An 18,568-nucleotide genomic window follows, 5' to 3' on the forward strand; every position below is an offset into this window, starting at 1 on the left:
ATTTTGAGTAACACAGGGAAGGTTATATGAACAGATAATCAGGATCATTTTTAATTTATAGCTCAAATGGTAGCTGATGAAATATCTGACTTGGATTCCATCTGTTAATATTAATGTATTGTAATTTATTCTCTAAAATGAATCTTTCCCTTTCTTGCCACACCGTCTTGACTTCCCATTTCTTCATCACTTGTCACCAGCTGAAGACGAGCAGTGCATCTCTAGCTCCACATTCATCTGGCTCTCCTTTTTCTGAGCAAGACATTCTTCCCATTTTGCCATCAGCCCCCTACCCAGCTCAACTGAGCCCAAAAGCCCTTTGATGTGTCACTTCACATCTCACCCTCAAAGCTGTGAAATCTCAATTTTCTGATAAGGGCAACCTCAATTTGTCAGGAGATACTATTTATAGATCCGACAGAGATAGAGCTGCACGACTTGCAATAATTCTTAACAAGTACGTAGAGGCCATCGCCACATTTGTGTGAAGTAAAAGCAGCACTGCCCTCGTCGATTCACCTGATAAAGACGCATTGAGGAAGTAGATTTGAAACGACGCTCGGCAGCACTTATATTCTGCCACTGTATTAGATACGGGTCCAGTGTGGCCCAGCTTCGTGTTTGAACTCGTACCTCCTGAGGGTTTGAACTTTTAAATATCTCAATTCAACCCACTTTGTGGATCTTAGATAGTCCTGCCTCCATCCACACAGCAGTCAAAAGGAAGACATAGTAGTTCTAACAGTCTTTAGCGTAAGGTGCGCACACACACCAGCAGTGTTGGGGACTCTACTCTGAAAATGCAGTTAAAACTGCAGAAGGTATTTGGTCAAAAAACACCATAATTTGAAGGAGAGTGAGACCTCCTGTTGCAGCTCTCCCTCTCCTCTCTGTCAATTACAATCCTATAAATATATCCTGAGAAGTTGCGTGGAACACCGTAAAGTCTGTCAAGTTGATCTTACTTAAAAATATCAAGTACACTGATTTCCTTGAAAAAGTAAGTCAATATTACTATAGTCTGTTTTGGTTGTTTACTTTATATGTGCTTGGTAAGTTTAAATTTAGTATTTACTTATTTTCTAAAGTTGTTGCAACTTAAAAAAGGCGAATTAAATGAACTTCTTGTTTCTAAGTTTATCTAATGTGGCACTAATTATACTGTAGATCAAATACTGGAAGTTTTCAATAGGTACACTTCCAATTAAATAATGCTAAACTACTGTAACCTAGAGTGTTTTACGCAACATGTCAGCTAAACAAGCCAAAAAAAATTGTTTACTTGGGATTAAATTGAGCAATCATTTCTGGTAAAATTCAGCTGCTGACTATTTTCCAAAGTACAGCATCTAGTTTTAGATTTCTGAAGTTTTTCCTACTTTCCAGACCCTACAGGGGCCCTGTATTGAAGGGCACAGCGGTCATGTCAGTGAAAGGGAGTGTATTCTTACTGAAACTACATGTTTCTTTGGCTGGTCCACACACTCTGTGCAGCACACAGAGAAAGCTGAAAATACTTTCAGACAGTAGATGGTTTTCTCTGTCTCTTACTACAAAGATGTACACATACTGTATCACAGATACTTTTCTTAGACTTAGGCAATTTAATTTAATTTTGGTTTTAAGCAACTTTACAGGTCCTATGACATGCTCCTTTTTGGATGCTTTTATATAGGCCTCAGTGGTCCCCTAATACTGTATCTGAAGTCTCTTTCCCGAAATTCAGCCTTGGTGCAGAATTACAGCCACTACGAGCCTGTCCCACAATGAGCTTTCCTTAGGGCGTGCCATTTCTGTGTCTGTAGCTTTAAATGCTATTGAGGAGGAGCGACATGAGGCAAGGTGGAGGGTGGGGGTGTGGCCTTGACCAACTGCCATGCTTAGCTCGTTTGCAACCCATGATGTCTCTCTCTTTCTCATGGGCGGGCCAAATTCTTTGGGCGGGCAAAGCAGAGAAAGGGGAGGTAACCGTTCTCTTTATGACATCATAAAGGGAAGATTCCAGATTGGCCCATCTGAGATTTCTTTTTCTCATAGGATACCCAGGGCTTGGTTTACACGTATTGCAATTTATAGCCAAAAAAAATTTATTCTGGCTCTTGAGAGAAAATGAGAACGAAGAAAAGAAGAATACTTCTGTATAATAGACACTACTATGAAGTAAGATGTGAATATGAAAAAGCATGTTTGCCTAATTCATAATCACTAAAATTTAGTTTCTTTCATTGAGGTAATATTCTGATGATTTAAATTCCAGACCTTTAAAAGCCATCCAATTAACATGCTGATCATTCACACTCCAACACAGTTTCATTTGGGGTTATATGTGTTAATGTTAATTAAAGCATTTTTACAAATATTAATGTTTTAGTACAAAATTCTGTTGATTGCTGCCACACATTTTCCAGATGAATAGTAGCCAGATGGTGTCAAATGAATGAATAAAATCATACATGGATTGATCATGCCAGAAATGTTTAGGCACGATCTTAGAATGTGATGGATTAGTCTTCAAATTTTGATTAGCATTGAAATCTCTTTTAGTATACACATTATGTTTAGGAAAATGCTAGGAATTTGGATTATTGAAAATATGAAATTAGAATAAAATAACATGCCAACTACAGAATATTGAATATTCTAATACCTTTAGCAACAATGCAAAAACACTTACTGCCTGGCAAACTTTGGTTATTTTCTGTCCAAGCAAACCAATGTATGCAAGCAGTGTTATGGGGAAAGATGTTCAGATTTATAGTGTGTTCTGAAAAAATAAAAAAAATAATTGCATTTAGTTTAACGTTTGAGTAATTCAACAAGCATGGGAAATGTAGATGTGCCTAAATAATGCTTGCCTGAATGGGAACATTATCCAGCGCATGGGACCATATTAGGGATGCATTCACAGCTTTTTGTAACCTTCCCAACTCAACTGCACTATAAACCATGTGTGCTAAAGTGACAGAACAGACAGGTTTGTCTCAAGACCACACTCATGTTGTAACTACTAAGTTTCTTCTTTGTCCAACTAAAGATCATGTTGAAGTGAAACAATGTAGCGGTGGCTTTTTATGCAACAGCAGTTTTGTCTGTGAAAAAAGAGACAACCATCACTAAACAAACAGGGCAAGAGAGGAATAGAGACTGATCGTCACCAGCTTAAGCAGTGCAGCAGATGATCAGGTGCGCCAAATCTACTTAAATGACCTGACTCCACCCCTCCAGGCTCTTGCAAATACCATGGTGGGGAAATTCTGTTGTGTTCATTCTTTACAATACAGCTTCTGTTATCATCCATATTGACATATCACCCTTTCCAACACCAGTAATATTGCAGAAAATGTTATGTTTAGCTTCATCTGAGTTTGCCACTTTCCTCCTTTTGAATCTAAACTGCCTGCCACTACCTAAGCAAGAAATTAAGATCACAATTGTCTGACACCTATCGATTTTAACAAACTGTTTGCTCTGGAGTTACTTTCACTACCTGCAACAAGAATATGTGTACACAAGATTGACTATAATAAGTGTGCAGAGCAATTTCATATTGAAAACTAGCAATATGATGGCTTATGTTTGCAACAAGCATAACAGACCAAACTTTATAGATCATCCCTGCCTTCCATACAATGTTTCAAAGGCCTTTATTTTGAAGCAGCACTTTTTGTTCATGAATCAAAACAGGAAAGTGTTAAATCAATAATCGGGATTACAATAACATAGTAAGACGTTAAAGTTTGAATGCAGCACACCAGCATTGTCATCTTCTATATTTTATTGGCAAACCCAGAATGAGGCATTACGTATGATCTCATCCTTCTCTATGACGGACTGCTTCTTTAATGTTCATGAACAGAGGTGGAGTCAAACAGGTGGCCATGGTGGCATCTTTAAACTTTGTTATCTGTTTCAATAATGGCTGTCAGCATCTTTAATGAGCTTTCACTTGCATGACCACACCACTAAATATGATGCAGGAGCAATGCTCACTTTACCTCAAACATAGATACTCACTTTGCTACGTTAATAGTAGGCCTGTAGCGACGCGTTGATGACGTCAACGAGTCAACGTCAAAATTACGTCGACATTATATTTTTTATGTCGACGCTTCACCACAGCTCGCCACACACACGTGGGAGACCAAAACATTGCAGAATGGAGGACGAAACAGGAACCTCCTCACATAATTCCCAACAAAGCCCTGCAAAAAGCCCCAATAAAAGAAAAAGTCCTAAAAAAACAGCTCGCCCCCTAAATCATCAAAGGAATGGGAATACTTCAAATTTAGTCCCAAACGTAAAGGTGTCGTTATTTGCGCTCTTTGCCAAATGGAGTTGGCATACCACACCAGCACAACAGCAATGTGGGAGCATTTAAAATGGAGGCACCCCATTGTCACTCGTGAAGGAGACGATAACAAGTAGTACTACAAGTAGTTGGCTAAATTAATTTCATGTTTGTGTAGTGTGTTGTGTAGCTTGAGGTCTGTGCACTTCGGTGGTGCTAGCTAACTATCTTAGCTCTCCGTGCAGTTTGTTCGTGCTAGGTTAGTAGCTAACATTAACGTTAGCTACACAGACAGCTGTGTTTAGCTGAGTTAGTTATCATCTAATGTTGGCTTGAATTGTAGCTAGCTTATGGCTGCAGAACACAGTTATCTATAGTAGCTAACGTTAGCTAACGTGAACGTTAGCTACTAACCTAGCACGAACAAACTGCACAGAGAGCTAAGATGCGTTGGTTAGCCTAGCACCACCAAAGTGCACAACTGCTAGATCTAGCTAACGGTAGCAAGCAGATTGCAGTAGCTTTGTGCAGGAGAGATTTATGTTGGGACTGTAAAACTGAAAACAAGGATTTTATATTGTGTTAAACACTCTTAGGAATGTCTATACTTTTTGCACTACAACTTTTTAATTTTTTGAACAAGAGAGTTATGTTGGTACTGTAAAAGAGTAAACAGGCTGGCCTTTTTGTATAACAGTAAAATATTTTTTTTTATTTTATTTTGTGGAAAGCAGAAACTGCAAATGCAAAACTGTTGTTTAATAAAGTATATTAAGATTTTTTTGGTATTTATTTGAGATACATTATGGTTTTTATTAATCGAACAACAGAAAAATAATCATTATATTAATCGTCCAATTAGTCGTTAGATTAGTCGACTAATCGATAAAATAATCGCCCGATTAATCGTTTAATAAATAATTGTTTACCCCCAGCCCTAGTTAATAGCAGGGTGGTCATGGGACAAGGAAGATGGCACCACAGTGCTGTAAGCCATTGCATCTGTAGCATGATTTGGGAAGTGAGTTGAGCCTGGGTACATAATTCAGGATGACTTCACCCTAATCTCTATCAACAGATATATGCATAAGAATGTAGAATCTGTAAGCAACGGAACAAGTTTTTGGTGTTGGAAGAATTCTGGTTTCTGTTTGTAGTCCGAGTAGTATTAGTATCCGAGTAGTACCAATCAAATTTTAGCGGGCTTTGGTTGCATGCAGGTAAACAGTCCATGTGGAGAGCAAAAGAGGTGGACCGCATTGGCCGAAATGCAATCTCTAAAACCATTGGCTATCGTCTGATGATGAATTAGCTTTTTATTTATTTATCTGCATTTAAATGCAGATACTGTATCTGTTTATAGAAATGAGCCTGAATGTCATCTGGACCTAGATCCTGTTGCTAATCAAAATTTAAACAACATATTCAGGTAGTCTAGGGCCGGATATCCCCTGGCTACACCGGAACCCCAGAAATGTTGGCGGTTGCCCCCAGAGGCTAAATTGTCGTCAGAACAAAAGCCGATGGGTTCCAAGATTGTTTTTTACCAGGAGTCACAGCAGGAGGATGCACCTGCACCAGCCTCCATACATTTGGATAGTAAAATTGAAAATAGGGAATGGGAGATTTCTGATTCATTGTGCATGTGTCTCTGTATATTGAGAGGCAGTGTAATATCCTCCAATGTGTAGCCTGTGGTTCTAAAATTAATTTGCTAACAATTCTGTAAGATCACAGTTTTACATTTGTATTTTTGTTTTATAATAATTTTTTTTTGAAAAAGTCAATGCAAATTGTGGACATAGTTATCTGGGTCTAACTACTGTATAGAATGAAATGAATGAAATGGTTCCTCAACAGCCCAGATTTTTCTCAGTCAATCATGGGAATTGAAATGACAGTCTCGTGGTCACAAGCACACTTTGTCTAACCTTTGGGAGAGTGCTGGCCCAGTTTGTCTGAAATGGTAATGTTCTGCTTTGAAGTTGTCTTCTATTGAGGAAAAGGAGAAGTCTGGTCTTACAAGATCACATACTATACTGCAAGCTCACACAACTCAGATTTTTTATTACGTACACAGCAGCTCGCTGAGAAAGGTCTCGGTGTTAGATCTGTTCTGACCCCTCAGTAAAAGGCTTTCACTGTACTTGTTTCTTTCCTTCCAATGGAATATTTCAATGGCAATTTGATTACCTGCCGCTGTGGAGACAGAAAGAGCAATTTGAAGACAGATTGACCTTTCCTCTTCTCTTTACAGCCGCTTGCTCTGCCTTTCCCATCCACCGCACCTCATCTATTCACTCTGCACCCTAAGTTCCCCACATATATCTGTGATACTGAGAGAATTTTACATAACAGGATGGGAATATGCCTGTTTATGTTCGTGTATGTGTGTGCGGCTTCCCTGTTCTGTCCTTGAATGGGATTTGCAGTGGATACTCCTTTGACTGCTAGGCTTTGAAATGAAGTCCTGTCTGCATTTAATGAAGCAAAGACAATACAAGCTTTACTGTTTATTTGGTCTCTGTGTATTTTAGATGGAGAGAAAAAAAACGAGACAAAGACAGGAAGACAAAGAAAGAGAGGGAGAGAGGTGACACTGCCCTGGGGCATCGTCATGTTTTACCTCCACAACGTGATGCCGAATCCAAAACATTGCTCCCTCCTTCCAGCCAAGGAACCATGGTGCTATTATGTTGCAAATAGAAATATGCTGTCTTCATGTATCAATGTACCAATGAAGCCTAAAAAATGCCTTGGCAGCAAGACGTGACCCAGAAATGTCTTTGACTCTGGCGTAGTGTCCTAAGATGGGAGGAAATTATGCAAGCAACAAACCTGCTGGCAGAAGTGATCAACCACAAATTATTCTATTCAGATTCACAAAGCAGCGGCTAATTTGAGGGAGTGACACCAATTTCCCACAGGCCATTCCGCATGCCTTTTTTTTCTCTATTTACTATTAAATACCAGAGACACATCCGTCTAGTGAGGGAGCATGGGAGAGACGTTAATGAAGGATGGCTTTCATTCAGCCCCCACCACACCGAACCTCTCACACCACCCTCCTCTCATTATAGTTATACAGGCTTTACAGTTTTTGCACACATCTCCTAGCAACCACAGCTTGCGCCATCAACTACACTGTATTAGCTCTGTAGAAAGAATGGCAACAATATAACAAGAAGAGTTAAATGCCAACATCAGCATGCCACCATGCTCACAATGACAATGCTAGCATGGCAATGTTTAGCAGGTGTAGTGTTAACCATGTTCAACATTTGACAGTTGGCACTAAACATAAAGTATAAAGTCACCAAAAGTGATCAATAAATTAATGACCATGTCCGAGCACCATCGATATCAAGGCCTGTAAAAAATATCAATCCATTCTATACATCTTGAGATATTTTAGCGTGGACTGACGTGTCGGACCGACCAGCCGAATCTCATTCGTAGAGTATAGGGCCAACTGACGAAACTATGCTGCAGCCTAGTTTATTCGCTTCAAACCAGTTGATGGGAAACTGCCTAATTTAACATTTCTTTCTTGCTACATTTCAAAAGTTAGCTTACAATCGCTTGACAGTTGAATGGAAACACAACCAGAGACACATCTCATAGTGGATTCTTTTCTGAGTGAATACTACAGGTGCATTTAGCTGTTTTTGGTTGAGAGGTAAATTCAGTTAATCCGGACAGACTGTTAACCTGTTAACACAATAACAGGCTAAATTAGCACATAACAGTATTATAGCCATCAACAACTTTACATTATGTATGGTAAGTGATGATACACACTGATGCTTGCTGATTTGTGAAGATAACGTGAGTGTGAGGTTTATAATGATGGAGTGTAAAGTTTTACTGCACTTACATTAATTTACTGTATTAGCTTAACCTAGCATAGATTGGAAGCAAAGGGAAATGGCTCTCTCTCGTGGTAAAAAAACCCGCTTACCAGTCTATATAAATAATTATCTGTATTTATTTTTTTTTTTTTGTAAAAATGACAAGTTAGCTTTTACCACATACCCATCAGCCAATTGAAAACTGACTGTACAAGGAGCTCCTGACACAAAATTAATCAGATTTTCAGTTGAAATCAAAACATAGAAATACATTTAAGTTCGGTGCTTCAAGCTCAGGGACCTTCAATGTGGTCACCAGACAGTTGAGAGCCTCTTCTTCTCTTTTGGTTGTTTTCTAACTTGTGTTTTGTGTTTCTTGCACATTAAAGGTACAATATGTAACATTTCTGCTTTAAAATGTCTAAAAACGACCATACCTATGTTATATATTTTTATGAGTTGTGTTCTTACACTATCCCAAATGTTTCCACCAAATGTCAAACCCAGAGAAATCTGTTATTTTATTTTCAGACACGGCATGTTTCCTTTACTCGCCCGTCAGTGGCGTCATATAACCTTTCACCCTCCAGTTACTCTAACTTCCGTCAGAACCAGAACACTGGCACCAAGATGATACGTTCAGGAGTAATTGTAAATCATACAATGTCACAGAAAAAAAAATACTTTGCCATACGGCATAATTTTGTGATTAATTACATCCCACTTTGTATCACAGTAATACAACAGAGACCTTATCTATTTTGTAAGTTCAATATCGATACCAGCTTAACGTTACTACAATGTGCTAATGTTGATGCTTTGTGGGTAACATTATGAGGTTACAACATCGTTCAACACGCTAATAGTTATTTTTAGTATGACTGTTTCGACCACAGCTAACAGGACTGAGCTAACCCACGAATAACTTCACTAGTAACGTTAACGTTAGCTGTATAGATAGACGATTAATCTAATGCTAATTTAGCCAGCTAGCACACCCTGGTCTGTCTGCCTCACTCCCCCGGCGCAGAGAGACTCAGTCGGGATGACAGCTGACAACAGCCCCGAGACATATAGCTAGCTAGTTAACGTTAGCCCCAAGTCAGCTATCAGCCAGCTACTTTCATTACAGCAACCCCCCCCCCCGGCCAGAACTTATCTCCAGTGCTTGGTGCTTACGACGCTAACGGCAGTTTAATTAAACGTCGGGAAACAGACTATATCAGACCCAGCACCGAGTCACAACAGCGGCCATCCATAGCGGTAGCTACATGTCCGTAGCGCTACCGCTGTATGTGCCGAAAATCTCCTCCCTGCCGAATTTCTCTGCCCTTCGCATTTAGCTGTCTTTACGGTTAGCTATATTAGCACCAAAACGAAAAGTTAAGATTACTGAAAAGTGAAGGGGAGATAATTCCTGGCAGCTTCGAGATGTTCTGCTGCTGCACAACAGGCATCGAACGTCCTGGCTCGCTGTCGCGGATATTTCCCCGGAAATCCCCACCCACACCCGTCTCTCAGCCTCGTTTAGTAGCTAGCTAGCGTTACAACAAACCCCATCCACCCCGGTGTTGAAACCATCCAAAAGGTGACATTGATATGTGAAATATTTTGTGTTTTAGCTGCTGGCTACTGTTAGCTTGCTGGCTCACTAGCTAACTGGTCAGCTACAAATAAAAATCTAATCAAGAAAAACGTAATTATGTTGGGGAAACTGCAGCTATTTTATTACAATAACATGAATAAACGTTACTAAACGTAACGTGAATATACTTGAATGGGTAAACTCGTCCGTGAACTGATGCATTCTAACCGGCAGCGAAGGTGTTTAACACTAAAAACTCCCATAATTCCACGCAACTTCACAACGTCATCAAAAGTCCAGTTTTACCGTCCATTGTTTTGGTTGAGAGACCCCTAGCGGCAGAAAGATACATATTGTACGTTTAACATGTACAGTAGCTTGGTCCTACTAGACTCTCGTACATTTCATTTCTACAGGGAGTCTGGCCACTGGTCATGACGTATGTCATGCTTAGCATTGCTAGCGTTCACCATAGCCAACTCCTTCACCATTAACGGAGCGAGCTGGAAAATCTAACTTTTCCCGAACCCCGTGGGAAGGAGGGCCAAAACATCATGGCCACCAACAAAACTCAGCAAAGATTGTTCTTGCTCAGGCTTTAACTTCTGGATATTTGGCAGAGTTGCCACAATGGACCGAATGGCTTTGCTTGCATATTTATCCGCCGCCATTACTGAACTACAACTCAAACTAGTGCACAACCTCAATGTCATCGTTCTCAGCCACTCCCTCTGTTCACTGGACCGGTAAAGATTTGGCTGGAGAAAACCCAAGAATATACCGCGAACCCAGACGGAGTACTGAAGGAAAATGAAAATTGAGAGGAAGTACGTAGGAGGGCGGAGCAAGGCTAATTAACATGCACAAACAGCTGTAAATCTGCCACAGTCTGAATTGAAGTTTGGGAAGCAGTTCGTGCTTTTTCATGGTCTCTCAATCTGTTCTGCTGCATAATGTCTCTTGTGGCTAGATTGTTTGGAGTGTGTGCTGCTCATATCCCTGACATTTTCTCTCTCTCCCTCTGTCTTGCTTTCAGTCTCTCTCTCATTTGTCCGAACTATATTCCTGAAAGTGTGACAGCACTCCAGGGATCATTTTACAGCAATTTAACTTCATGTCAGATGTGAGAATATTTAGAAGAGGGCAGCTGATGCATATTTCCTCTATTAACCATCTAGTGGTGTTTGGAAAGTACTTAGAACCTATACTTAAGTAAAAGTGCCATTATATAACATTAAATAACATTTATTTGCCAAATGGCTTTGTCGAAAGCGACTTACATTTGTCCCTGACACACATTAGGAATAATTTTAGTGACTTGCTCAAGACACTTTGACATGTAGCCAGGGGGGGCATTAATAACCAACTGCTCTACCACTAAAGCACAATGTTGAACCTTGGAGGCTTTTTTTTTAAATACAAAATTTTAAATTGAAATGCAAGGCTTTTTTTTGCTTTTCATTGTCAAAAGGGAATGTGAAAATGTAAAACATGCTTTCGATTTTCATTTTCTATTGCATATAAAAAAAATGACATCACTAGAAAACAAAAATGAAAACATTTTCATATTCTGAGACTGGATGTTGCATTTCCAAGGCAGTAGCACGTTCTCTTAATACATCCATGAGTAGCACCGGTGTAGCCTACCAGTTATTCTTTAACCCGGGCTGTAGTTGAGGGAAACTGTAGCCTAACTTCCTGAGCGATTGATAATTTTTTGCACCTCTTTACATAAATATACATAAATATGGCTATGAAATACATCATGAAATACATAAATGAGGCAATAAATATAAACATATGCATTAGTCATTATAGTTCAATAGCCTATATGTTTTACTTTTATTTATTTCAGGGGACTTTCATTTATTTCCGTCTATTTATTTGCTATTTAGTTGTATTCAAAGGAAGTTTGGTCACAGACTCAGACTAAAAGCACCTAGCAAGCCTGCCTGACATCAATGCATCAAAGCATATCACTATCTGCAAACAAAAGAAAATATGAATAAAACACGAGCACGGCAGATTCGTCTGATTCCCAGCTTAGCTAGAGCGGGTAACGCCAGCTCTGCAGACGGACCAGAGTCAGTCAGCACCGGGGAGCGAACATAGAGTGAACCGGGGCAATTGCACCTGACTGCAGTACTCCAATTGCACCTGACTGCAGTACGCAGATCGAGGAGTGGCTCAACGTGGGTGGAGCTAAACGTTTCACTCCGCCCACATTTAGCCCAACCCCGATCTGCGTACTGCAGTCAGGTGCAATTGGGGCTTACTCAAACGGGGACCCAGGTCACAGGTAACCTGCTAACTAGCTGCAGCGGCAGCAGCGAACATTATAACATTAGACCCAGCACCGGAGGTCTGATCCCCATGATCTGATCCCGAACCGCCGGTGACTTTCTGCCAGATCGGCAAGCTTAACGGCAGCAACAGAAAGTTTGCTGGGACCAGACTTTGGCGCTGTAACAGTAACGTTAATGTAACAGTAACAGCCGTGAACTGAAAGTCAAGCCCGCAGCTGGAAGTTGTCTGCGGCGGGTAGAGACAGAGAGTCAGAGGAAGGCAGGGAGAGAGGGTAATAAATAAATGTCCCTCCAAGCATTATCAAGACTATAGCTAGCTAGGTTTCCAAAGTCATTTTAGCCTCGGCTGAAAGCAACACTGGCAGTGGTAACCTACACTGGTGCTGTTGCATTGGAAATGACAACATCCGGTCTCTGAATATGAAAAAACGGGCCTTTTTTCATTTCTGTTTTCGAAATAGAAAATGAAAATCAACGCATATTTTAAATTTCTCCCATCCCCTTTTGACCATGAAAAGGAAAAAACGCCTTTTATTTCAATTTCAAATTTTGTATTTTAAAACGAAAATCAAATAACCATTCGTTTTTAGTTTTTTAATACCTGTTTATGAAATGAAAATCGAATGACCAAAATATACACTTACCATCCTTTCTGTGATCTTCATGCAATATGATCACATGTAGACTTTTTCCCCATTTAAATGAAAAGTAGATGAAAAGAATAAAATACTCGATAAACTACCACATGGACCTTAGGGTGAAATTGTTTTACGATGACAATGTAATGTACTCAATTAGAAGAAAAAGTACTGCAAGTACCAGCAAAAATATTAATATTTACTATGCAGTTTACTGGATCGCTATTATTGATGCAATTATGTGTAAGTAGCATTTAAGGTGGGGCTATTTTCAACTATGTGTAAAAAGGCTGTATATAATGGTATATAATACATGATCAAATTGTTAAAATAGAACCCTAACAGTAAAATGAGCAAGCAAAAAAAAAAAAACATGGCATGTATGGCATCTTTCAGATACAGAGGCTCATTCCTCGCCGCAGCGGCCGCGGGTTCGGTTCCGACCTGCCGCGTCTTGCTGCATGTCATTCCTCCTCTCTCTCCCCTTCCATGTCTAAGCTTGAATAAATGCCAAAAAAAAGAATTTGTAGAAAAAGGCATTAAGATAAAGGCAATAAAACATGCAAAAGGTAGAACATTTCACACATTTCAAAGTAGTATACAATGGTTATATTCAAGTTACGTTAAGGTTTGAAATACGTTTTCTTTAGTACTTAGTATTTGAGTAAATAAGTACTTCTTTTGGGGTGGCAGTTGCTCAGTCTGTAGGGAGTTGGGTTGGGGTTGAGTTTGGAGTTGACCCAGAGGATCGCTGGTTCAAGTCCCCATACGGACTAAAGTATGGTGGTGGACTGGTAGCTGGAGAGGTGCCAGTTCACCTCCTGGGCACTGCTAAGGGTCTCTTGAGCAAGGTACCGAACCCCCCACTGCTCGGGGCGCCTGTCCATCGACAGCTGCAGCCAGTAGTATCTCTCCAGTAGTGCATGTATAGATACTGAGCGTGTGTGTGTAATTCAGGCCTGTGTGTAATGTGTATACTAACAGAGTGAAAACATTGTAATTTCCCTTGCGGGATTAATATATTATTATTATTATTATTATTATTATTATTATTCTCACCAATGTCTATAACACAGAAACAGTGGTGGAAAATGGAAGGCTTTAGTAAATGTATGTCTTGCAGTTGGTTTCAATTACAGTTACAATTTCGTCATCTGCTACAATTTGACATATGTTGTGCACAAAAAAGACAATAATGAGTTGTAGCATTCCATACAGTAAGAGCTGTGGTAGAGTCACGCTCTATAGCTGTTGGTAGTAAATTATTTGGTGAGACAGGATTAAAAGTGTAACACGAACGCAGGGAACTAGGTGACATTGTGTTTTGAGTTCAATAACTGAAATGACAAAATAGCAAAACACAACTACAGTATGTGTGGAAGTAAGGATTTGCGGGATGGACCGGCTTAGCAGGTTACGGCGGGCAAGTTGGAGAGGAGCCGACTTAAAAAGCCTGCTAAATGAGGCCGGACGCCGCAGTGCCAACTGTGGTCTCCTGCAATGTTATGATTTGATTGTGGTGTGCTATTAAGGCTCTCTTTGCTCATAATGGCACTTCTTTATCCACTGTAATTTTATTCAAATGAGAGTCCAATGACACACTCCTCCAGGGTAGAAAAATCCACCCAGGCTTCAGATTAGTTCAGGGGCCCCATGAGAAATGGGACGGCTAAATCGAGTGCCGTTAAGTTTTTAATTTCTATACTCTGTGAAAGTGTTAGAAGGGAAGAGAGAGCTGTTGCAGTAGAGGAGAATCTTAATATAGAAATATAATGCCATTTCAGTGAGTTGTGAGCAATGCTGTCTGTCTGCTCCTAAACAAAAAGATCAATTTGGAGAGAAATGATTTGTTTTGCTAATTTGCATTTTGTGTGGTTTCAGCTGAGATAGGTTTGTGAATTAGAAACAGCAACATCAAGTAGCCTAAAGCAAATTTGCTGTTACTTATATCTCTGCAAAGATACACACAGAGCTTAACAGACTCCTTGAAGTGAGCTCAAGTTTGGTAGGAATGATGTCACCTTTACATATACAGTTTTGTTGCCAATGACCGCTTATTACCAATAGGTGGCAATCTGTCCTTGTCACTCAATGTGTCGAGTGCTTAAGCTTATCTGCAGAACTTTAATGCATGCCAAATGAGATTTTTACAGCAATATGTGCGGCAGGAGAAGAGATGAAGAAATGAGGAAAGGAGAAAGACAAGAAAGAAGTCTCTGCAAGGGAAGAGGAAAGGTTGAGGGGGATGAAGGGAGGACGACAGGGGTGCTGACTTGTCAAAAGGTTTGCTTTCTCCACCTGCTATGCCTTCTGTCCATGTGAGACCAACCCCCTTTGGCATTTAAATGCTCCTCATAAGGGAGTACACATCCCAGAATGCCTTGTGTCTTTGCGTCCCCCAGTCGCGCGGAATGTCAGGAGTTCATCTATTCTGCATAAAGGTTAGCGGCAAGGACGCACCGGGTAAGGGTTGTATTGCTTGTTCCTCATTAAAAGGCTACCATCAAATGAGGGCTCGGGGGGGCAGAGATATGGCTGATGATTGCATATTTTACTGAGACGTGGTTGTGGCTGCACAGCTGGCTGGCACAGCACATCAGGGTCTCAGTCAAAGCCAGCGCAAAGCAAACAACGCCAATCAATCTGGCGCCTCCGGATGCATCTCTACGTGAAGTCACTCAAGCACAGGCTGCATCTCCAAAGTCTTCTGTCGCTTCTTGGCTTTGCTGCCTCCCATGTTACTGCATTGACCTGAAAACAGACAGAGGGCAAAGCAATACAGTCAGTCTCTACTTGAAAAAAGTCTTGTAACTCTGCAAGCAATTATGCAAAAATGTCTCTCTGGTTCCTAGTTTTAAAAAGGAGGGAGAGCCAAGAATTGATGCACATCATCACATCTTTATCATCACACACAGAATTGCCCTTCCCACATGGGATGTTAATAAGACTATTTCCTGCCATTGACTATAAAAATGAGTCCCAAGTATACAATGACAAGGCAAGGGCATTGCAAGTAATTGCTTATGCCCCTTGCAATGTGTTCCATGAAGATCCAATACATACATACGTGTCCTCTTTGGCAAGCATAGCTTATGCATTACACACTATCTCTGAGCAAAATAATATATAGATATATTTTGCTGTATAGAGATCTATTTACTCAAAAAGGGTATTGAAACATAATATCGTTGTGGTATTCTGGAAATGTTTCCCATGATTGCCTTGTAAAGAACCAATGCATTTCTTTGTATCAGATTGCAAGTGCAGAAGGTCACAGGCTCGCTACATGGGTGAGACAAGCTCTGCACAAAGAAAATGTTATCAGCAAGGGGTAAAAAAAAATCTATCTCTTTATCTTGTCCTTGATAGGAATCAACAAATGAGCACATAAAAGGAAGGGAGCAAAAGGGGACAAAAACACTGGACAAAAAAGGAGCTCCCAGCAGCGTTAAATAATCTAAGCAAGGTCTTGAAAATATGCAAGGATACTCTCCCTCTTTCCCTGGAGGTCTAACCCGCCTTAAGATGAGGCTTAACGCCCATGCAAGAAAGGCTTTGGGTTCTCAAATGAATAAATATGTATGTTAACATACAGTACAGCTGTAGGTTAGCCTTAATATTTGATGGGGTTGTTAGGAGGATTGTGGTCGGGGAGTGTTGCAGGCTTTTTGGCTATATTGAAATGAATGAATTTTGACAGACACAGTGTGTTTCACTATATCGCATGTCCTATAAACAACTATAAGTATCGATAGATAGATAGAAAGATAGATAGATAAATACTTTATTGATCCCCAAGGGGAAATTCAAGGTCCTAGTAGCTTAAAGACATCACACACAACATACACATACATCACAAAGGAAGATAAAATAACAAATCCACATGAATAGCATGGACACTAAAAGAAAAGATACTAAATAAAAAATCCACATGAATGTACTAAGGGATGTATAAGATGAGACGCTTGCAGTGACAGGGCAGGGACTGACCCTGTGATTCAGTATGCATGGTAAAGTGCTCTGCTGCTCGCAGAGATATGTATGACATGATGGGACAATGTAAAAACAGTATACAACAAAACATTATGAATTTATCAGATACTTTACAAACCAATTTCTCTCTTGACTGGCTCCTAACGTACATTGACAGATGTACAGTATGTTAAAAGTGAAGATTGATTTTGAGAGTCAAGAATGTTATTTACAGTAAATCATTGTCGGGATTACATCTAGTACCAAAATTTAATTTTTAACATTATCATCCACCGTCGCAAATGATACCCGATGACAGATATAGCAGTAACATGCTATGCTAATCAAGCCATCTGTTATCTTTAGCTAAGCATACAGTACATTATGAATATTTAACTTCCTTTCAATCGTGTTTTGAACACAAGTAAATAAGATTAAGATCTGGGGAGATTAGAGCTGTTCCATACAGTATGATACATTTAGCTGATAAGTTTGATCTAGAACATCTATTAATTGATCTAGAACATCTGTTAATTGATCTAGAACATCTGTTATTGACAAAAGACAATGTCACAGTATCGCCAAGTGACAAAGATCAGGTAAAATTGATCGAGTTCCTGATAATATAATCATCAAGGTGTAGTTAGTTTTTGGTGTAGCAATAGGTTTGAGGCTTATATGCTATTCATATTTTAAAATAAAAAAGAAAGAAAGTGATGCATTGATTCTTCCCCCCACACAGTCATAAACAACATTTTTGGCACTGACCTCTCAGATTTGGCTATTGAGGAACGGTGACAAAGAAATTTACTGACGTTATTTTACTGTTGATCAATACACTTTAGTACAACATAAAGCAGAAGCATTTAATAAAGTAGAATAAGGCTCAAAAATAAATCCTAGCGTTAGTTCAGACGGGGCGTGAAGTTGTGTTTGCATTCGCTGATTGGTATTAGCTGCTTCATTCATGCTTCACCATCAGTGGCTCATCACCAGCTGTTTGAATACCAGCTAACTACATCTAATGCAATCATGCAGGTGTACAGCTCGGCTATTATAACCTGGCCATTATTACTACTGTGAATTTAACTAAGATTTAATGTTCACCTATGTTAAGGTGGGACAAGAGCATGTTCCACCAAAATGTACCTTCATAACCAACTAGATTTTCCATTCGCCTACAACTTACTCATTAATACTTTAATCATGCTGTAGTTGCCCTGGAGAAAATAATGTACGGAAAACAAATTCTGACACCAAAAAGTTTAATATGTCGGTACAAAACACAATCAGCATGGCATTAAGTCCGCCAGAAGGTATTTGCATGATGACAAATAATAATAAAAGTAACTCAATATTGGCCAATAATATTCATCTGCTGATATATCAGTCAGGCCCTAATTGCAACAGTGTTGACACTCCACTTAAGAATAACGAGTAATGCTTTATGAGTTGCAATTCTTATTATCTTATGAATGTATATGTAAATGTAACATTTATTTATACAGTAGCTCTTATATGAAATCAGCAATACACTTGAGGATGCTCTTTGCTGTGATTATGGGCACTCCAGTGCTGCCGACACTGCTCAGCTGTACCTCAGCATCGCTGGCATGCCCATCATCTTGTAGTGAACTGCCTCTTGGGTGCTATTTGCATTGCTATATTATATGATTTGCTAAAAGCTGGATTTCATCCTGGGATGTCAGCGCAGGAAACTAAAACTTAGTGAAATAATAATTCAGCACTCAACAATTCTCCTCACCCTCCAGACCTTGTGTTCATGCCTTTCTTTATTACAGTTTCACAGAGAAGTGACACTGTGACAGTTTGCCTTTACATGCTTTGCTTGATGGAGCAATTAAGTGAAGAAATGCATGTTGCTTCCGAGCCAACTGGTCAATAAGGGTCTGACAGATTTGAGCGGA

This window comes from Perca fluviatilis, chromosome 9 (assembly GCF_010015445.1).
Source record: "Perca fluviatilis chromosome 9, GENO_Pfluv_1.0, whole genome shotgun sequence".
NCBI lineage: Eukaryota > Metazoa > Chordata > Actinopteri > Perciformes > Percidae > Perca > Perca fluviatilis.